The sequence below is a fragment of the Pinus tabuliformis genome, chromosome X (genome assembly GCF_031772625.1).
Source record: "Pinus tabuliformis cultivar Carrire ecotype Pingquan chromosome X, CPIR1, whole genome shotgun sequence".
NCBI lineage: Eukaryota > Viridiplantae > Streptophyta > Pinopsida > Pinales > Pinaceae > Pinus > Pinus tabuliformis.
The window spans coordinates 161,716,375-161,740,557 of record NC_142308.1 but is presented as its reverse complement, the minus strand read 5'-3'; the positions used below and the strand labels follow the sequence as shown (position 1 = coordinate 161,740,557).

Genomic DNA, 24,183 nt, shown 5'->3' with positions numbered 1-24,183 from the left:
ATAAAAGAACTTTATAGCAAATGGCTCAATCTATTTGAGTTTCTAGAAGTCAAGGCAGAAAACACAACAGGAGGCATTCTTACTCTTTGGAATCCCCTAAAGATTGGTATAATAGATGTTGAGGCTTCTAGAAATTATTTATGAGTGGTTATTCAACCTGTGGGGGATAGGGAAACCTATCTATTCACGAATGTTTATGGCCCTCAGAGAATGGATGACAAACTCAGGTTTCTAGATTCTCTTATGGATCTCAGAGAAAGATATGTAGAGATACCATGGATTATGGGTGGGGACTTCAACATGATCAAATCACTATCGGAGAAAAAAGGGGGCACCAAAACTCTAAACGAAGATTCCTTAGCTTTTAAATCTTTTATGGATACTATGAAGCTGGTTGACATGGTTTCGAGTAAGGGTCTTTACTTGGAACAATAGAAGAGGCAGAGAGTCCCTTGTTGCCTCAAAGTTAGACAGATTTATCATCTCAGAGGACCTTATACTCAATGATAAAGGAATGGAAGCAAGGATTCTCCCCTATGGAGGATCTGATCACTGGCAAATTCAATTGGATATAAAGGCATTGGTACTCCCAGGAATAGACCTTTTAGATTTGAGAATATCTGGCTCACCCATCCAGATTTCATCAGCAACATTTCAAGTTGTTGGTCTGAAGATTTGCATATTTATGGTACAAGCATGTTTCTTCTTCACAAAAGACTAAAACATATCAAGCTCAGGCTAAAATATTGGAACAAGAATGAATTTGGCAATATTTTTGAAGGAAAAAAAGCTGTCGAAAACAAATTACATATTCTCAACCAATCCCTTATCAAAGATGGCTTTGATAAAGTCAGCAATGATAGAGCCACCATACTCTAGCAAGATTGGGAGAACTTATGTAAACAAGAAGAGATATTTTGGAGACAAAAATCTAGAGTGCAATGGCTAAAAGAAGGAGAACGAAACACTAGATTTTTCCATAGATCAACCTTGGCAAACAGAGTTCATAATGGAATCTCTTCGATCAAGGATAAGGGAGGGCAACTGCTTAGCACCCATGAAGAAATAGAAGCTATGTTAGTTCAGCACTTTCATGGGATTGTAAAGGAAACCATTCCAAACAGAGAGCCTTTCATCAAGGATCTAACAAGACATATACCAAGATTAGTGTCCAGAGAGGATAATTTCAACCTTAATAGGCCAGTAACTGAAGAGGAAATCAGTGAAGTCCTCAAGGAAATGCAGAATGGTAAAGCATCGGGCCCTGATGGTTTTAATGTGGATTTCTTTAAAGCTTGTTGGAATATTGTTAAACAGGATATTCTGAATGTAGTAGAAGATTCCAAGAGGAATAGAACTATTTTGAAGGCACTCAACACATCCTTCATCTCTCTGATCCCTAAACAGGACAATTCCCTAACTCTGGATAAGTTTAGACCCATAGCATTGTGCAATGTGGTTTACAAGATCATATCCAAGGTTGTGTCCAATAGACTCAAACCTCTTCTCCCCACTCTTGTGTCTAGGGAACAATTTGGTTATGTGGAAGGCAGATAAATTCTCAACAACATCATTCAAGCACAGGAGGTGGTGCACTCAATGACCAACAACATGAAGGCTGGAATGATCATGCAACTAGGCCTAGCCAAAGCCTTTGATAAGTTGAACTGGACCTATATAAGGAGGGTTCTTATTGCTTTTGGGTTTGATCATAATTGGGTTAGATGGGTCATGGCTCTGGTTACTTCTTCCAGCTTTTCAATTTTGGTAAATGTTCCTCCCTCCGAGATTTTTATTCCCTCAAGAGGCCTCAGGCAGGGAGATCCACTCTCTTCCTTTCTCTTTATACTCATGATGGAAGGACTTGGTAGATCAATTAAGCAGGCAAAAGAAGAAAGCAAAATCAAGGGTCTTCAACTTTCTGAGAATGGACAGACCTTGACTCATCAACAATTTGTGGATGATACCATGCTATAAGGAATCCCTACAGTCAAAGAAGCTTTGGCATACAAGTAACTTCTAAGTGACTTTGCCATGGCCACAGGTAAGGAGGTTAATCTTTCCAAATCTAAGATCTTTTTCTTTAATACCAATATTGCTATTCAAAGGAATATCTCCAGAATTCTAGGCTTTCAAAGGGATTCTCTACCTTCAAAATATTTGGGAGTCCTTCTAACTGCTAAACCTATAATAAGAGGATATGGGAGCTAGTGATTAATAAGATGCAGGATAAAATCAGGAATTGGACCATTAGCTCTTTAAACTTGGCTGGCAGGTTGGTGCTTACAAAGGTTGTTCTCTAATCTATCCCAGTTTTCATGCTATCAGCACTCCCATCACCAAAAGGAGTCTTACAACAATTCAAAACCATTCAAAGATACTTCCTCTAGGGTAAGGGGGAGAAAAAAAGGAAATGGGTCTTGGTTGCTTGGGAAAAGATTTGCAAACCCAAAAATCATGGAGGTCTTGGTTTGGATGATCCATAGGTTCTAAACAGGGCTTTAGGGGCTAAATTATGGTGGAGATGGGTCAAAGAACCAAAGGCTCAGTGGGCTAGTATCTGGACAGAAAAATATGCCAGTACTTAGAAAATTAACGATCATATAAGGATGTCTGGAAATATAAAGGGCTCATATATCTGGAATAAGGCCTGGGAGAATAGAGGCTTAGTAAAAAAGAATAGCTTCTAGGAAATCAAAGAGGGTGATCTGGCACTATTATGGGAAGATAAGTGGCAACAAGAACCAACACTGCTAAAAGAGGAATTTGTGGACCTCAAGAGAGAGACAGACATCATAGGGTTATCAAAGGTAAAAGTTTTTTGGGACCAAACCAATAATGTAGGCAAATGGAGAAATTGGAGAAACATGGTTTACAGGGAAGATAGCCCCTTGAAAGCTAAAGCAGAGGCTCTTATGCAGATGTTGGAACAAAGGAAGATTCTAATGACAGGGGGGCATGACCAGTTAAGGTGGGGCAACAACAATGAGGGTAAATTTAATCTTAAGGAGGGAAAACACATACTCCTTGAGATGGATTCTCTTGCTCCGGATAGAATTTGGTAGAATTTGTGGAGACATCAAGACTAGATGAATATTAAACTCTTCATGTGGCTAGTTTATCACAAGAAAATCCTGACATGGGATAACATAAGGAAAAGGGGTGTTCTGGGGCCTTCTAGATGCCAGCTCTGTGAGGCCCAAGAGGAAACCATGGAACACCTCCTCAATAATTGTATCTTCACCTCTAATTTGTGGGATTCTTTCGCCAACATCTTCCAAAAGACTGACAGGGATAAAGGGAGTATCATCAACACCCTAACCAATTGGAGGCGAAATTTTTCAGATTATGAAATTCTTGGCTCAACTTGGGCTCTTACACCCAACTTCATTATTTGGAATATCTGGAAATAAAGGAACAAGAGAATTTTCCAAAATGAAAAAAGACCCTTCCAATGTCTTTTTGAGCACCTTGGCTCAACTTAAGGAAATGGTTGGTACCATTGTGCGAAATCCCCCTAAGAATCTAGCTACAGATGCCGATATGAGGATTCTAAGACAGTTTGGTATGCAAGGGCTTATTCCGCAGGGTCTGAAAAGAAAGGTTAAGTTAATGGATACTGAGTAGGACTTATGGCATCCTCCCCCTATGGTCTTTCTGAAATATAACATAGATGGGGCCTCAAAAGGCAACCTGGGCACTGCGGGCTTTGGAGGGGTGTTAAGGGATGAAACCGGTAATATTCTTTCCATCTTCCATGGCCATTTGGGCAGAGCCACAAATAACATGGCAGAATCCATGGCTATGGAGCAGTGCTTAGAACTCCTGGTGCAGGATAATCGGCAAAATGTGATTATCGAAGCTGACTTTGAGTTAATCATCAACACAGTCAAAAGAATTAGTTGGGGCTCGGAGCCAGAGAAGGTTTCAAAACACTGGAGGTTGATCTAGGTCTTTCAAAGGATCCAGCTCCACCTCAGAGGCCTACGCACAGTAAGTTTTAACCATGTGCGTAGGAAGGCCAACAAATTGGCGGATCTACTGGCTAATCAAGGAGTGAAGTGTACCAATAATAGGGTCGAGATGGGTTGGCAAGGGTTGCCTCAAGATGGTCTCAAGGATCAATGCGACTGCCAAGCTGACGAAGATATGAAGGTGTATCATAACCATACCATGGCGGCTCTGTCCAGTTAATTTGGTTTAATTATGAGTTACAAGTTTTTCCTATTTTTGTTCTTTCTTGGGTTGCTCAGCGATTTCTGCTGCCCGAGTAGTTGGCTGGAGGGATGGGGTTTTACTTCACATGGGCCCACAAACGGGTGCAAAGGAGAAGGTGTGAGCAGCCGAAATCCGGGCACAAGTGGCAGCCAGAATATTCCTGATTCTCTGTACAAGGACGCCAATCCGCCCACAAAGTGGTTTTTGGTGTATCAGGGCCTCTCAGGTGGCAAGCGGTTTTTAAGATTTGGGTGCAATCCCACTCATCGTGCTACACGTGGCCGAAGGGTGGGTTAGTTTACCACCCTTATCGCACGTTAACTAGTAGCACTTTTGATCCGTGCGATATGATCCTCAGCTGTCGGATCAAGCACACAGATCAACGGCTAAGATTCATCATGCATGTCAGTGGGTCCATAAGGTTAAAAGGCAGACTTCTAAGCATTGCGATTTTTCCTCTACCGTTGGATCAAGTTGGGAGGATCTACAGTCAAGAACCTCCGCGCATGTTGGTGGGTCCAAACTGTTAATTGGTGGAAGTCTTGGCACAATGATGTCCTCCTCTGCCATTGGATTGGGCAAGGATTACTAATGGTGGAGATCAAAGGCTTTGTCCCTTGGTACTTTTTGCTTTTGAGGGTGGAGCTGTTTTGTGGGTAGGGTTTAGAGTTATCACACTTCAACTCAATACCCTGGGTTTTTTAGAAAGTAGTTTTGGCTAAGTCCATGAACCCACGTGGATGGTTGTATTCTATGTAAATATTTCTCTGATTTAATGATAACGGAGGTACGACTCTTGCTTTAGCAAAAAAAAAAAATAGCATGTATCCACATAATGTCAGACTAGATTAAGGTTAAGAAGACCTCTTGTATACAAAGCAATCATTCGTTTGGAATTAGGGTTTCCAAACATAGCCAAAGGAATTCTTGTCCAATTCCTTTCTTTTACCTTTTTACCTTGCTGCAAGCGAGTCTTACCATGTACTGTCACATCACACAATTGTTAGTTATATAAACACATCAATTATTACCTTGTCACACTATTACCAAGCATGTTCCCTACAACTTCCCACACATGTCAACCACATGTTCCAAATATCAAGGCAGTCATATCTATCAATTTGAAATCAACCATTACCAAGACTAACAATCATGTCATAATCCATAGTCGACTCACAGTCATTAGTCATAATACTACAACTATCAACTACATTCAATTACATATCAACTGTATCAACACATACATGTTAGTACAATCACATTAAAACAAAATCATTTGAAAACATACTCATATTAAGCAATTCATCAATCATTCAACCACTTGCAAACATACCATGTTAAATAAATCAATTAGATGACATAATAGGGACAAAAATATCAAATAGACGACATAATCAACTATGAAACACCAAGTATGATACATAAGAAACCTCATAACTTAGTGTACCTCAGGGGAGGCTATCTTGTCTTGATAATCAATCTAGTTAGTGAGATATAACTTTACAACATGTCAACATAAATCATGATATCCATAACTGTAACTAACTAACATGTTCATATTACAAGCTCATAAGAATCTGTCATTCATGCATAATAATCACATATGTATGATCAATCTAAATTAGTATGACACCACATCACAAATATGTCATCTCATACCTGAGTATCGCAACCATAACCATCTGCGTAGGTCAAACCAGGTTAACACAACACATATAACATCAAGATCTTCAATGCAATGAACATAACCATCACGCATATGACCAATCCAAATTATAACATTAATATCTCAATGAAATGACCCCAATCATCAAGTTAATAGCATATAACAACAATAAGCTATATCATACTCATCAACAACATACAACATAATCATCAGGTTATCTAATTTAAAACAACAATAGCAATGCATACAACTACAGGTTACTATCATTCTTGACAATCTGAAACATGTGCATATAACCACACTAATCATCTAAAATCTATCATGAATGTAACCATAACATCAAATACATATTTATAAACCTAATGTATATAACCCTAATGCATATAATAATCCTTAACTTACATACCTGCATGCCAAACATACACTACCTGTATGACGATCTGCTCTTATCCCAAAGTCTAATGTTGCAACCTCATTATGATGATCTGCATCCCTTGCTCTATCTCAACTATCTCATTAGCATCATAACAACCAATAGCATCATGATGACCTAAATTGCATACAATGACTTCACAAGGCATGTTTGACCTACTATACATGCATAATCATAGCCACGACCATACATGCATAACAACAACCATTACTCCATTGTACACATTGCCACATGCAACATAGAGTATTCATAAGGAATGCCAATAGCATCATGATGACCTAAATTGCATACAATGACTTCACAAGGCATGTTTGACCTACTATACATGCATAATCATAGCCACGACCATAGATGCATAACAACAACCATTACTCCATTGTACACATTGCCACATGCAACCTAGAGTATTCATAAGGAATGCCAAATCAACTTCACCTACGCATAAACACATGTAGTCAAACATAAGCGATCAATTTTTGTAATCAACCTACAAGATTGATACACGTAATAAAAATATTCAAAAATGTAACCTAACATACAAGGATGTAAGTAGGTATCATGAAATCAACATGTAAGCGACATATAATTCACACACAGTTAGTCACATGTTCCAAAAATCAAGACATCGTGTCTATTAATTTAAAATCAGAATTCACCAATACTAACAACCATGTCATAGTCGGCAATCAACTCATAATCATAGTCATAATACTAAAACTAGCACCTATTTGCACACAAGTGCACATCAGTTGTCTCAACACATATTGTGTTAGTACAACCATATTAAAACAAGATCATTCCTTCATACAATTTTATAAGAAAAAACACATATCACACATTTAATCAAGCATTCAAACAACCTATAAGCATACCCCCTTACTATCCATGGTCCACACTAAGGTACAAGGAGGAAGCTACTATAATGGCTCAATCTCCAATGTCCAATTATGGAAATGGGATCTCCAAAGCTCTACTAAATTTAACCACACTTGAAAAGAAAATCATTTTCATTTCTCATACATTTGTATGAGATTAAGTAAAAACATTGCACGTATTCCACTTGTAACATAATACTAAATACATGCCACTTTTCCATTTCCTTACATGCAACTTTTCAAATTCCTTGCATGCAACCTTTCAAATTCCTTACATGCAAATCTTCAAATTATTTGCATGCAAATAGGCATATATCAGATACATCCATATTATCATACTACAATACTATCCCATCCAAAAAAAAACATTTTATTCAAACAATTACCATACTTTTATATTTTCTTCAAATAACTACTATACTATTACATTTGCATGTAATCATTCCTTCAAACACTTTACATGCAAACTAATATAGAAAACTATTTGCATACAAGTAAGCAATATTCAACTACAACAATACTATTACACATCATTACTATCCCCAATTGCAAACAACAGACTCATTGGGGCATTTTATCAAACAGTTTGTATGCAATTAATCATTGAACCATTTAAGCATTTCATCAAACACTTTGCATGCAAACTAATATAGAGAATGATTCAATGCATATATCCTAAACTATTGTAGCACAAATTATGGAAACTGGACCATATGATCAGCGGTATTTTCCCTCACTATGGTTCAAGTGTCAACTTTCGAGATTTCATAGATGACAGGTTATAACAAAATACCAACACAATCCTATTTGGTGCACAATTCTAGGAGTATCCTGAAATCTCGACTTACACTGGTCATATATCCTAAAAGATAACTAATAAATATCTGAAATTTTTATCACAATATCAGTGGGATTTCCCCTCATTGTAGAAAATTTTAAGCTCCTAAGAGTGCCCAAAAGAGAAGTTATAACATAAATTTCAGCATGCCCTGTTTGTGGCCTGAGTTTAGGAGCATTCAGAAGGCTCGACTCCCTCTACTCATATATCCTAAAGTGTTGCAACCCAATATATGAAATTTCTACCACATAATCAATGGTATGTCCCCTAAATGTGGACAATTTTTCAGCGTCTGAAAGCCTACAGAAGATGAGTTATTGCAGAAATTCCAACATGATCGGTTTAAACGTGCATTCAGGAAGATCATACTTCCTAAAGTATTGTGAACCAATATCTGAAATTTTTACCACGTTATAAGTGGGAGTTACCTTCAATATGGACAAATTTTCAACTTCTAATATGCCATAGAAGAAAAGTTATAACATATATGAAAGAAAGGTCTAAAATTTAACCTTTGTTCTTCATTTCACCTATGATAGAGCCCGTCCAGTCCAAGTGTTTAAACCATGCTTTGATACCACTCTGTAACACCCTCTGGGGTGAAGGTGCATATAAACCAACATAATAGGAACATAGATACAATAAACATATCATCCATCAATATATCTATATATATATATATATATATATATATATATATAGAGAGAGAGAGAGAGAGAGAGAGAGAGAGAGAGAGATATACATATACATATCTATATATCTATATATATATATATATATATATATATATATATATATATATATATATATATCACTACATTTTCACATGAAAATCAAGCGAATGAATTTTTCATTAATAAATACAATGAACCAACCGGTAATGGGACTACCATGTTCCACCCGACCATAGACTGGCTGAGCCAAGTCTCTCTTCAACCAATCACCCCTGTGACATATTCCAAGCATGAACGTGGGACTCATAGAATACATCAAAAACACCAATCAATGTGGATGCCACCAGAGTTCTCCACCTACACCATGAGGAATTTGAGTGCCTCCTAGTCTCTCAGGCTTTAGCATGCATCTGCAGTCTGATCCAAGGATCACTAGGCCCTACATCGAGACATACTCTCCAGGCTTTATCATGCATTCCATCCCAGAATCACTAGGCCCAACGAAGAGAAAATCCACTTCTTGGCTATACCGTATATCCCGCCATTCATTGACAAGGATTCTTAGGCCCACCGAGGCACACAATATGGCTTTACCGCAACCCACAATCTGGTTCAGGGGTTACTAGGCCAGTGGCTTCATGCATCCTCAATCTGGTTCAGGGACCACTACCACCATGTGTTTTTCAATTCGGAGATCCACCCCACTCAGCTTCGAATCTAATCTAGCCATCCCCCACAAAATGCATGAGAGAACCAATCTCATCAAAGCTATCAGGAAATGGCAAGGCTATGCTGAAAATACTGTCACACCTAGCAAGACCCATGCCATGGTAGAAAATAAACACATGCAATCCCAAGCATGCCAAATCTAGCAAGGAAAACACACATGCAAGTTGATACCTGCAATGAAGCCTATTGTAGTTGCTTGATCCTGCCTTTCCCTGCTTGATCTTTGCTTCCTCTTGCCTTCTTTTCCTTTCTTGCTCCAATGCCAAAGTGCTCCAAGAAAACTCTACGTGCCCAAGAGTATGAGAGAGAGATAATAATGAGAGATTTCCAAAACTAAACTGACCAAGTCTTGCCCACTGATCCTCAGAAGCCTTTTTATTAATGAGGCCTCTATTTTCTTCATTTTCCATTATTTTCCTTCAATTTCCTCACATGCAACACGTGATTTCCCGCCTTCCTTTTCTCCTAATTTCCATTATTTTCATAAATAAATGTGCCAAAATACCCTTTTTCCTCTTTAATACCTTAGCCATTGCCTTAGCCATAAACAACCAAACGAACACCCCCCTAGGATGTCTTTCCCACCATCCAGCTTGGAATATGTGTCCCATCATCTGTGGTATTTATATATTTTTACATGGAATTTTCACCAGGTCTGTTACATAGCTATAGCAATCCACCTAGATGTTTACACTCTGCTTTCACTTGCTGATAGTTGAAACATTTAGCCACAAACTCTGCTACATCCCTCTTCAAGTTTGGCCAATAATAATATCTCTTCATTGTTGTCAGTGTATTTTGATAACCTAGGTGACCTGAATATGGTTTCGAATGAAACTCCCTCAAGATCACCTTTTTGAGCTCACTACTATCTGGTACATATATCCTATCTCGCAACTTGACCAATCCATTTGTTGTAAGATAATATTCCATGCCCTGTGCACCTACACTTGTACATGTACATGTACTACCACCTGTATTTGTACCACTACATGTACCTGTACATGTGCTTGTATCATGACCTGTACCCTACTGCAACTTGTGCACAATTTCCATATACTTGACATCCCGTTGTCCTACCTGCAAGATCCTATCCTATAAGTCCATCCCATAGAAGATCATAGCTGCCAATTGATGTGCTTATATCTGTCTACTGAGAGCATCTTCCACCTTGTTCTCTTTCCCTTAATGTACCTGATTTCTAAGTCAAAATCGTTGATCATGGCCAACCATCTAGCCTACCTAGCATTCTGATTCGGCTAGTCAAAAAATACCTCAACCTAATGTGATCACTCATAAACACAAACTACCTGCCAAGAAGATAGCGCCTCCACATCTTTAATGCATGTATAATCACTGCTAACTCAAGATCATGTGTTAGGTATTTTTTCTCGTGCTCATTGAGTTTCCGAGACTCATAACATACCACCTGTCCATCCTGCATAAGGACTCCACCAAGCCCTCTCTTGCAAGCATTTGTGCATACCACAAACTCTTTGTCCGGATTTGCAATTTGTAGTACTGGTGCATGCTTCAACAACTGCTTAAGCTACTCAAAACTAGCTTCAAACTCCTCTGTCCATTCAAACTTCTTACCTTTCCTTTGCAATGATGTAATGGGATAAGCAATCAGTGAGAAGTTACCGATGAACCTCCCATAATAGCTTGCTAGACCCATGAAAGATATCACCTCATCCACATTCTTAGGAGCTACCCACTCCATGATGGCCCTTATCTTCTTTGGATCTACTACAATTCCCTCCTTGGAGACAACATGTCCCAAGTAGTGCACCTCAGTCTAAAAGAAACTACACTTGCTAAGATTAGCATACAGTTGATGCTCCCTCAACAATCTCAATATTGGTGATAAATTTTTAGCATGCTCTTCCTCATTTTTAGAATATACCAGTATATCATCAATTAGCACAATAACAAACTTATCCAAATATGGACGCAACACACTATTCATAAAACACATGAATGTAACTGAAGCATTAGTTAAGCCAAATGTAACAACAAAAAACTCATAATGCCCATACCTGGTCCTGAACACAATCTTGTAATGGTCCTCCTATTTGATGTGTACCTAATGGTATCCAGATCTCAAGTCAATCTTCGAGAACACTGCTACTCCGTTTAGCTGATCGAACAAGTCATCAATCCTCGACAAAGGATATATGTTCTTGATAGTCACTTTTTTCAACGGCCTGTAATCAATGCATAATCTGAGGGTACCATCTTTCTTCATCACAAACAAGACCAATGCGCCCCAAGGTGATACAGTTGGCCTAATGTATCTTTTGTCCAATATTTCCTTCATCTGCAATTTTAACTCAACCAAATCAGGCGTGCTCATCCTGTAAGGTGCTTTCAATGTTGGAGTTTCCCCTCGAATTAACTAAATTGAAAAGTCTACCTCCTTGTGAGGTGGTAACTCTATAATGTCTTAAGGAAATACATCCCAAAATTGCTGCAAAACTGGGTACTTGTTCAACACATCTGCATCCTCAACCTTATTACCCTTATCACTAGAAATATGTATTGAAAATAGCTTTCACCCTTTCTTGCAGCTATGCTTTACTTGCATGGTTGTCACCATCCTAATTAATGTGGCTTTCTTCTTACCTTACAAGACTCGTGGTTCTCCATTGCCATCAACACACTCAATAGCTTTATCATAGTAGTCTACCTTGGTTCTATGTAGATACAACCAATCCATGCCCAATAACATAATGTTTGAACCCAAGGGTAATACATTTAAATGTGATGTTGTAGGCATACCATTTAAATAAAATGTGCAAGATCTTATCCAATGATGAACTCACTTCTGTGTACCTATAGCCAACTTCACTAACCAAGACTCTGCACGCAAATCTTCATTCAAACCACACTTATCAACCAAGTCAGGACTAACATAGCTATAATTAGATCCAGGGTCAATCAAAATAGAAATAACTTGATCACAAAGCTTACCGTCCATCTCAATGATAGATTCCTGGTGTTCTGCTTGCTCATTTTCCACTGCTACATAGATACGTGGAATACTCTAACCAACATCGCCAACAGTTTGCACCTCTTGTGCATTATATATCTTAGGACTTCCACCTTGATTCTATGAACAATCTCTCCTAAGGTGTTCTCCAACACATGTCCACCACTCCAACTGACCAATGTCCTCACCTCTATGTTGTTGCTACTGCTATGGCCCATGTCCATGTCTAGCTGCATTAAATATATTTTGCAGTGCCACATTTTCTTTCCCATCTACATGTTGAGGCCTTGTCCTCTTAGGCTTCCAATTATTTCTACCTTTGTCTTTTCCTTTCCATCCATGCTAAGATTCATTCTAACGCTTTAATTGCTCATAACAATGTTTCAGTTTCCCAATAACTTCCTCAAGTGACTGAGGCTCATCATACTCAATTTGATCCATAAATGCTAATGGCAAACCACTAACAAATATCTAAACTTTATCCTTCTCATCAGGAATATATAATACATACCTCAATAGTTCCAGAAACTTGGTCGTGTACTCTTCGTTTGTCATTGGTCCCATATTTAACTCATAGAATTCATTTTCTTTACTGTCGTAGTACCTTTTTGACAAGTACTTCTTCCTGAAAATCCTCTTGAATTCCTTATAACTCAATTCATATGTTCTGATGTCTCTAACTCGCTTAACATCTTCCCACCAGATGTTTGCTTTACCTTTCAAGCTGAAGATAGCTATTCTAGCCTTCATGTTATCTGTGTACTCATGCAACTCAAATAATTTGTTCATCCCAAGTATCCAAGCCTTTGCATCTTCCGTATTCTTCACATCTCCATAAAAAGTAGGTGGTTTTGCTTTCTTGAATTCATCTGGTAAGTATCCCCTATCATTCCTCTTGTAAGGATGATAGCGACAATGATCATGATGTCTATCAGAACCATAACTAGAATAATACATGTACTCATCGCCCCTCCTTTTCAGAGTGTCCAACAACCTATTGGGTTGTGTTATATTCTTTCCACGACTAGCCCACGTAGTTAACCAGGGGTCAATGGGGGGGAGGTCATAGGGGGTTTGAGGGGTACCCGTAACCCCACTTTACAGGGTTTGGTTTTGGACCCTATGTTAGGTTGGGCGGACCCACCTATGGTTTTGTGCATGATTTTCGCACATGTTTTTTGGACGTGATGGTTTTCAGTCCATGGTTTTGGATGCGATGGTTTTCGGTCCATGGTATTGGATGCTTCGGCATGTATAAATATGTATTGTAACATTGAAAGGAACATAATGAAAAATCAAGCTGGTAGTCTCGGTTTTGGGATCCAGGGGAAAATCTCTGTGTATATGTGTTTTATGTGTTATGCTCTCGCATTGTTTATTTTGTATGTTTTAGAATTCGTATGCAGGTAATTTCTGTACGGGGTTAAAACCTAAATTTAGTATCAGGGTAGTTTTGGCTTCAAGTGGGCGCCTTTGTTGCTGAGGGGTTTCGCTCAGGCCTGTGGTAGACCCTGTTCAGTGGGAGATCTGCGAGATCGATTCTGGTGGTGAAAGAAGATGGCAAGCAGTGGAAAGATAGAGATTGAGAAATTTAATGGTCAGAGTTTTGAGTTGTGGAAACTCAAGATGGAGGATCTGTTGGTGGATAAAGATTAGTGGATCGTAGTAGATCTGGGGACTAAACCAACAGGAGTGTCCAATGAAGAATGGAAGAAGTTGGATCAGAAGGAAAAGAGCCCAATATGATTGTGTGTCACAGATTCAGTATTGTTGAATGTATCAAGGGAAGCTACGGCGAAGGCTTTGTGGGACAAGTTAGGGACTTTGTACCAATCTAAGTCTCTGGTGAATAAATTGTTCTTGTGGAAAAAGCTGTATAACCTGAGGATGAAAGATGGAGACTCGGTGACAGAGCATCTGAACACATTTAATACTGTGGTAAGTCAGTTAGCATCTGTTGATATTAATATTTCAGATGAAGATAAGTGCATCAGTTTGTTGTTTTCTCTACCAGATTCGTGGGATAGTTTGGTTATTGCAATAAGTAGCAATGCAACTGCCTTGCAGTTTGATGAAAGAGTCTCATCCTTGCTGATGGAGGAGATGAGATGAAAAAATATAGAGAATCGGAAAGGTGATGCTTTGTCTATACGAGGTCGGTCCCAGAACAGAAACAAAAATAAGTCATCGAGTGGGAGATCTACATCTAGAAGGAGATCTAAATCTCCAGGAAAACTTGTAAAGGTGGTGTGCTAGAAATGCGGAAAGGAAGGTGTTGTGGCCACCAACAACCCCCCTACTTCTTTTCAGTATTAGCAATAACGCTAAAGAAGTGGGGACCCTTAGTAATAAAAAAATCCAAAAAATATTTTATAAATTTTTTTTGTATTATACTCCTCAAAGATACATCGCACGGAGAAGAGTCAAGCATTCCTTGATGAGCACATTAAAGCAACTGCAAAGAAGCGGCGCGAAATTCATCACATCGCATACATTGAGAAGCACCCATAAATGACTAATCTTAAGAAAATCTCCGATGGCCGATATGCGATATCGCATATCGCAACGTCGCATAAGCAGCACACGAATAACTTGACAAATTGCAGCAATCTACGATCTGCGATCTGCAATGCCGCGACACTGCGATAACTGTGATAACTGCGATCAATGCAATCTGCGATCTGCGAGTCGCAGAAATCACCCATCGCAAATTTCCTCGGCTCAACACCCAAGAAAATCTGTCCCTAAACCAAAAATTGAGTGCACGGCTTAAAGAAAATTAATGAATGTACGCCAAGGTATTCATGGAGGACAGTTTTGTGTTTTTCAAAGAGTCAGTTCACTGTGGGTGTCATAATTTTACACATTCGTAGAACTTGAAGCTTTCATGTCAAAATTTATTATCATTACTTTTTCCTTTGCGTGAACTGCAGGAAACATCTAAGGAAAAAGGGGAAAGCGCCAATGCTCGGAGAACAGAGAAGAGATGTTCTCATACACGGATGCCGCATACAACAGAAACGCAGATTTCAGAGTGTTACTAAACAGATACTGATATCAATAGGTGATTCGACACTCAAGGTCAAGAAACTCACAAAAGCAGCATGTTTACAAAATTCTGAAGTTCATGCCCGATAAAGGAAAAAGCGCTAAAGACAGAAAACGCACCAGAAAGGCCCGGATCAAAGAACGGAGGCAGTTTTTGATGCGCGCATCGCTAAGAAAATTGTTCAGAAAGCAAAGTCCCTAACTTGCTTAGTCATCCACGAGTCTGGAAAGCCTAAATAGCAAAAGCAGAGGCAGCTAAGAGGAATCTGGTTTGTTACCAAGCATACATGCAGTAAATTTGCTCAGCCAGGAGATAATTCTCAAAAATATCTTCTAGTTTACTAAAAAGAGGTGCCAGCGCTTGCCATTTCTATTTTCGTAGCTCAAACAAAAGCAAAAGACGACCAGTCGACTCTTCCTAGGCAAATGTTGCATACTCACAACACTAAGGAGCGAATGCAGAAAGAGTTAGAAATTAGATTCAATTTTTAGAAATAAGTTTACTTAGATAAAGGGCGGTCATTTTGAACCGTATCCGAAATTCATGTAATTAAGTTATTTAGTTAGCAGTATTTAAACCCTTGTCATACATTTGGAGAAGGGTCCAAAAATTTGTCAAAAACTTGTCCTCAGAACATGCACTTCTGCACCCTCAGAGGAGGTTTTGATGAATGGATGGATCGAGGTTTATTAATGTTTGCATTTGATGTCTGCTACTGATGTTGCACTTTTGTACTCTTAATAGATGTTAGAACAAGTAGAGATAAATCATTTTTGCTTGAAGCTTATGAGTAGGACCAGTCATAAATGGTACTTTTATCTCTTGGCCATTTCTGCTTATATTCTTAAAGTGATATACAGTTTTTAGTTGTTTATATGTTATTGCATGAATGTGTGAGTTACCATTTGGCACTTTTGTACGGTGGAGTCATTTGTTTATGTTTGATATATGAATAACTTATTATGTGATATGTTGTTCACAATTGTTTTGCCTAACTTTCTATGCAAAGTGGTTCATCTTAATTGATTTCCATTCTTATGATAGCTGAATGATCTTTATTACCAGTTATTGTTTGAAATCTCTTTAGATCACATAATAGAAGAAATACACCCCAGGTTAGCATAGATTAGATGTGCTGTTTTCATTAGATTACAATTGCATAGAATTAGATTAAAATAGCTTAGATCAGAACTCTTAGATCAGCATAATCCAACTCTGCACACACACACACCCTTAGATTGGGAAACTGGTCCCATTATCCCCAGTCGGACCCGCTATACCAAACGGATAAGGAGCTGCCAACCAAGGTCCGGACCGGGTGGGTATCCCCCTTGTTGTCAACCCGATTTTTGGGGCCTCAACATATTTGGCGCTAGAAGGAGGGCTCGAACTATGAATGGCACTTAAATCAAAATCTAAATACCATTCTGAGAGTAAATCGCCCTTATCATCTCCCCCGACTTCTCCAGTATATTTAAATCTAGAGTCGGAAGTCACTCGAACATCAATCGCTGCTGCACACCTTGATATTTCAGACCAATTTACCATAAAACCTCCCGAAGTCGAATCTCTGATTCACAAACTTCAGGGATTTTCCATTTCTCCTCAGAGGTCTGATAAATCTCAAAGCAGTGTGACTTCGCAGTACAATCCTGCTCATCCCCTAACCAGATTGAAAAGCGAAAAATTTGGCATCCAGCCAACTGAGTTGCCTCTTCCCACCAGGAAAAGAGCGAGGAAATCACCACAAGAGTCTGACAGTGAGACTCTTTCGTCTACATCACCCATTTCAACTACTCCACTGCGAAGTCAACCACCCACACCTCCATTCCCAACCATCATTCATTCATCTACCATAATCCCTCTTCAATCATCCACGATCATAGTATCCTCATCTTCCCAATCACAGAGATCATCTCCTGCACTTTTCTCTACTAGCAGCTCAACGATGGCCCAATCTCCATGGAACAACCCTGGGGCAGTCTTGATGCCTACACCCTTGAGCCCAATACCAGCCCATCCTGAGAAATGGCTACCTAAATTCAATCCAGAAACAGGCATGCTAGCAGAAGAACACATAAACAATTTCATGCTTTCTATCAATCTCAACAGAGTTACTAATGAAGATGCTGTCGTTCGGCTTTTCCCCTACACACTGCAAGGAACAGCCGGGTCATGGTATTTTTCATTACCTTCCGGGTCTATCACAAGTTGGGATATCTTCCACAATCAATTCCTTATCAAGTTTGGTGATGACAGATCAACAGCAACATTAATCAATGACCTATCCAATCTCAAGGCCCAAGCTAAAGAACCTATCAAAGATTTCGATTTACGGTTCAATAAAATTCTCAACAAAATTCCTACTGCTTCCCAACCCAGCGAAGAAGTACGATGTGAATGGTATATTACTACTTTACCATCAAACATAGCAATCTTCGTGGATAGAGCAAATAAAACAACTTTAGTTGAAAACATGACAGAGGCGATAGCAGTAGAGAAACGCGTAATAGCCCTGGAAAAGAGATCCGCGATAGAGGAACGAAAGTCTAAAAAAGTCACCTTCAAGGAAGATCCCAAGAAGAAACAAACAAAAGACCCTTTCGATTTGGAAGGATTGCAGAAAGTATTAAAGACCATGTCTAATGAGATGATTGACATAAAAAAACAAGTAGCAGAAACTTCTTTAAAAAAGCCCTACAGAACTTTTAAAAGAGGTCCTTCAACGGATACAAAACCACCCAATGCCATCTCCAATGCTGAAACTGAGGAAGAGGAAGAAGAAGAAAGTGCCACTGAAGGGCAAACCGATGACGAAGAAGTTGTGGAATTACAAGGAATGTGGGATTTCATCCTCCCACAAGAAGAGGATCAAGAAATATTTCTGGTTAGCACACGAAGCAAAAATCAGCTTGATCCTCCCCAAACTACCCCTAAGCAGAAGGGCGCAAGCCCTACAACAAAAGATAAAGTCGCAACAAAGAAAGCAACAACTAAAGTGACTAAGCCTAGCCCAGTCCGAGTAGATCAAACAACTCCATCAAAAACACTGATAGTGTCGGATGAAATGGAGTACAATATTGTTGATGACATGAAAAAGACTAGGGCTAATATCACCCTTTATGAATTGAGCAAATTGAAGCATCAACAGAAGATAATGATGAAAGAATTACGCGCTGTGCCTATTGTACCTTTGCCTACCGCTGTACTCTCTCAAGCTTCCCATAACATGGGAAGACCTCCAACTAACGCGATCGATAAGATTGATCCAAATGATATCGCCTTAATTGGAGGAAGATCAAGATCTCACACTCCCCCGTTTCTTCTCACTTACGAGATTTTCAACAAAAATGTGCACAATTGTTTGGTAGATTCCGGTGCTTCTTCGAATATTTTACCCAGATCAATATGTGCTAAGCTAAATGTTCAACCACAAAAATCCGTAGTGCGTATAGTTCAGCTTGATCGATCTCAAGTCGAAGTGATTGGTGAAATTAATCAAGTAACCATAAGATTGTCATCTAACCCGAAGGTATGTCAGGTTATTGATATTCTAGTGGCCGATATCCCATAATTCTATGGATTAATTCTTAGCAGGGATTGGTCCGAGAAACTCCATGGATACTTTGCAACCGACTGGTCGCACATGTGGTTACCCTATAACGGTAAACCGAATCAGATAAAGGTTGAACGAGAATTACACCAGAAGTACATAGTAACGAAACTAGAGGGAGAAAATGAAGCAGTATCATATAACAGCAGTATCATAGGCAATTACTCGGTAGATTCTTTCCTCGATAATTTCAATGCTCACCCATCACCTTACTTAGAAAATTCAGTTTTGTCCCAAGTCGAAAATTTTTCCCAAACTGATAGTTCAAAGTGTGTTAATTTTGTAGATGAACCTGTAAATACATCTTTGTTTTGGAAATTATATTTCGATGGCTCTAAATCTAATGAAGGAGCAGGAGCAGGATGCGTTCTGATTAGTCCAGAAGGAAACAAGACCATGCTTACATGCAGGCTCGAATTCAATTGCACAAACAACACAACAGAATATGAGGCCTTGGTGCAAGGCCTATACAAAGCAATTGGGTTAAACGTCAAGTATCTTCAGGTCTTTGGGGACTCTGAGATTATCGTCAAACAGGTACGTAACACTATACATTGCCTATCAGGTCATTTAAAACACTATCAATCTTTAGTACAAGATCTGACTGAGCATTTCATAGCATTTAATATCTCTTCAATCCCGAGACTCCAAAACGCGAGTGCAGACCTTTTGGCTAACGTAGCCTCTAGGCTTATTCCCTCCGAAGATTTTAGTCCAGATAGATTCTCAATAGAATTAATATTTAGACCATCCATCCCTGACAACATTACAAATTGGAGAGTATTCAATGATGATCCTGATATTGTAAATTTCCTCACTTCTGAAGGATCCTACTCCAATCAGATAATTGACGAAGACCATCACGATTGACAAACACAACAAAATAGCACTGATATTGCTATACCTAAATCGGTGGTTAAGTTAGAAGACTTGTACGATTTAAAAAATTGGTTTAAAAGGTCTACCAATTCAAAGCTCTACAGTTCAACTCTGAACTACGAATTAGTAAACCTAGGAACCGATGATAAACCACAAAACATTAATCTAGGCATAGGTCTGGCCCCTGAAGAAAAACTAGCGTATATTCGTCTTTTGAGACAATATAAAAATGTTTTTGCCTGGAATTACGATGAGCTGAAGACATACAATACTTCTATCATTCAACACACTATTCCTATGATTGACAACGAAAAACCTGTCCAACAGAAACTGAGGAAGATCCACCCCAATTTAGAAAATCAGATAAAGACTGAGCTAAATAAGTTATTAAAAGCCAGAATAATTTTCCCCGTCAGACATTCCAAATGGGTCTCCAATATGGTACCTGTTAGAAAGAAAAACGGAGATATCAGAATCTGTATCGATTTTCGGAATCTTAACAAAGCCTGTCAAAAAGACAATTTTCCTCTTCCACCTATGGAACAGATATTACAGGCAGTAGCAGGCTCAGAACTAATGTCTTTCTTGGACGGATTTTCAGGATATAATCAAGTGCTGGTGCATCCCAATGATCAGTTGAAAACCACATTCAGAACTAAATGGGGCACATACGCATATCGGAAAATGCCATTTGGTTTGATTAATGCCGGCGCTACATTTCAAAGAGCCATGGACATCGCATTTAAGGGTTTAGTCAACAAATCTGTAGTGATTTATTTGGATGATATAACAGTGTATTCCAAGAAGCGAAGCGACCATCTCAGAGATTTAAAGCAAAATTTTCAACGATGTTTAAGGTATGGGATTTCACTTAACCCGAATAAATCTTTTTTCGCATTAAGTGAAGGAAAACTTCTAGGATTCATAGTGTCCAAGTCTGGTATTCACATTGATCCTGACAGAATCAAAGAAATCTCAGAAATATCCCTACCTCATAATAAAAAAGCCATGCAATCTTTCCTTGGTCAAATCAATTTTGTAAAAAGATTTGTCCCAGATTTTTCACGAATTGTGTCTCCTTTGCAAACCGTGATTAAAAAGAATTCAACTTTCAAATGGGGTCAAGATGAACATGAAGCATTCAACCTGATCAAACAAGCTATTATTAATGCTCCATCTTTAGCAACCCCGAATTTTTCAGAATCTTTTGTTTTATACACATTTGCCTCAGAAAAATCATATGCTGCGATTCTAACCCAAGCCAATCAAGAAAAAACAGAAGCTCCAATTGCATTTTTTAGCTCGAATCTACAAGGTGCTAAACTCAATTATTCAGACGTAGAGAAATAGGCCTATGCTGTTTTCAAAGCGGTTAAATATATCAGACCTTTCTTACTCAAAACCCATATTAATATCATAGTACCGTTTCCAGCAGTAAGAAATCTTCTAGTACAGAAGGATATGGGCGAGAAAAGAGCGAATTGGATCACTGCTTTACAAGAATATGATCTTGAGATCAAACCAGCAAACATTGTAAGAGGTCAAGGCTTCTGCAAGATGTTAGCTGGAGCATCGAAAATCCCTGAAATGCCATCCGAAGAGGTACAAATGTATGAGGTAAGCCTTAACGATGCAGAATCATCGTATGCTGATATCATTTATTATCTTAAGAACGGGTATGCTCCATCACACCTGGATCACACTAAGAAAAGAGCTCTGAGATTGAAAGCTAAACAATATCAGCTCATAAATGATATTCTCTTTAGAAAGAATTATGATTCTGTTCTTCTTAGATGTCTTGAAAAAACTGAAGCCGAAAAAGTTTTGCAGGAACTCCACGATGGACCAGCAGGCTAACACTATGCTGGAGATGCTACTGCACATAAAATTTTATGTGCTGGATATTACTGGCCTACGCTGTTCAAAGATTCACACGGTTACGTGAGGAAATGTCAAGTCTGCCAAACTACTGCTGGAAAACAAAAGAAGCCGTCCCTGCCACTACAACCGGTAAACATCGAGCAACCATTCAGCCAGTGGGGCTTGGACATAATAGGTGAGATCGTTCCTCACTCTTCTAAGCAGCATAGGTACATCCTCACGGCAACAGATTATTTTACTAAATGGGTAGAGGCAGTTCCTCTCAAGACAGCTAATTCTGAAAATATTATCGAATTCATAGATCAATTTATAATCACTAGGTTTGGATTGCCAACGGCTTTAATATTTGATAATGCATCATACTTTTCTGGAAATGCAATGACTGAGTTCGCACTTAAAAGGGGATTCAAACTAAAATATTCGGCCAATTACTATCCGCAAGGTAATGGGTTAGCTGAGTCAACAAATAAAAACCTAATCAGGATTATTAAAAGAACGATTGACCAGAACCAAAAGAATTGGCATAAAGCTTTGATAAACACTTTATGGGCAGATAGAATAACAAAAAAAGGTTCGATCGGCACTTCCCCCTTTAATTTAGTTTATGGGAAACAAGCAGTTCTTCCAACTCACTTAGTCATTCCCTCTTTGTCTTTAATACAGTACATTGATGAAGTACCTACTTCCTCCATACAACTAAGACAAATGGAAATAATCAAATTAGAAGAACAGCGAGAACAAGCTAAAAGAACCCATTCTCATCATCAAGTGCTAATAAAATCCTCTTTTGATTCAAACAAAATGACCAGAAAATTTTTTCAGATGGGAGATTCAGTTTTAAAATGGGATAAAGCTCATGAAGAAAAGGGCAAACATACAAAATTTCAAAAGATGTGGCTTGGTCCTTTTCAGATTGTTGAAGTCATAGGTCCATCAACGTTTGTCTTACAAGATCTAGCAGGTAGAAGGGATTCTTTGCCTGTGAATGGTCAAATCCTTAAAAAATATTTTCCATAGAAGATTATTCTTCTATTTTGTAGAATAGTTTCGTTTTTTTCTTTCTTTCTTTCATAATAAAACCGGTTGTTAATGGTTACTATCGGTTTTTGCGAAAAAGGCACCAATTCTCTTTCAGATTTTGAGCTTTTCGCTTTTATAAATAGATTTTTTTTTGAAAATATGATCTTTATTATTGACAGACACAGTTAAAAACTTTAGCCTAGATATGATATTAGTTTCAACTTCAAAAAATTCGATGAAAGCAACCTTTAGTGAAGGAATTGTTTTATATCAGCACAATGAAAGGTATCAATAACAAAATAAAGATTCTCTGTAAAACTACTATTTGCAAACTCTATTGTTGTCGTCTGGAGCTTTCTTAAGGAAAACAATGATATCCTCCCTGTTAAAGAAAATCGCAGCATTCAGAGGGACAATCCAAGAAACACTATATCTCAAAGAATAAGAGGTCTCATCACGAGCCGACTTATCATGATCACAGATATTATAACTTTGCTGACTTTGCCAAACACTGTCCATTAAAACAGGGCAATGACTCAAGATTATTGAAAATCAAAAGACAAGGGGTCTCATCACGAGCCAGCTTGTTCAGCAAAAGTGTAAATCAAGTGAATGACTGTGTCATAATTTGGCTACCAAACCAAGACATTGTTCTTTAAGAATAAAAAAGGAAAAAGTGTCAAAATGGATTTTCCTTTGAGGGTTATAGGTAACCTTAAACAGGATAAAGGATCATTGCTAGGTAACAGGTAACCCTGTCGAGGCTATGGATGCCTGCTGGCAGTAGAGGCTCTACCTACGGCAAACGAGCATATTTTAAGGCTAGCACATAGAGAATTTTTTTTTTTTTTTTTTTCTTTACATGACCAAGTAATGGCTGATGTAGATACAAGGACAAGACTGAGGAAGCAAACAATTAGAAAAGAAAGAAGTTGAAACAAAATATCATTGATAGAATAAGGCATAATGTACTCTGTCTGTCCATAACAAAGTTTAGGTTTATGAAAATTTTTCTGTTTTGGAAGTTTAAAGAATTCAATAGAAAAGCAGAGATAACTGGTTCTTCCAAGTGAATCGCCATTGTTGTGGCCACCAACAACCCCCCTACTTCTTTTCAGTATTAGCAATAACGCTAAAGAAGTGGGGACCCTTAGTAATAAAAAATCCAAAAAAGATTTTATAAATTTTTTTTGTATTATACTCCTCAAAGATACATCGCACGGAGAAGAGTCAAGCATTCCTTGATGAGCACATTAAAGCAACTGCGAAGAAGTGGCGCGAAATTCATCACATCGCATACATTGAGAAGCGCCCAT

The 24,183-nt window shown here is 38.5% G+C and overlaps 1 pseudogene; it reads left to right on the top strand.

Annotated features, from left to right (window-relative positions):
• The first annotated feature begins 4,083 nt into the window (after positions 1–4,083).
• The window catches only part of LOC149138955 (uncharacterized), a 60,630-nt pseudogene continuing 40,530 nt past the window's right edge, over positions 4,084–24,183 (top strand).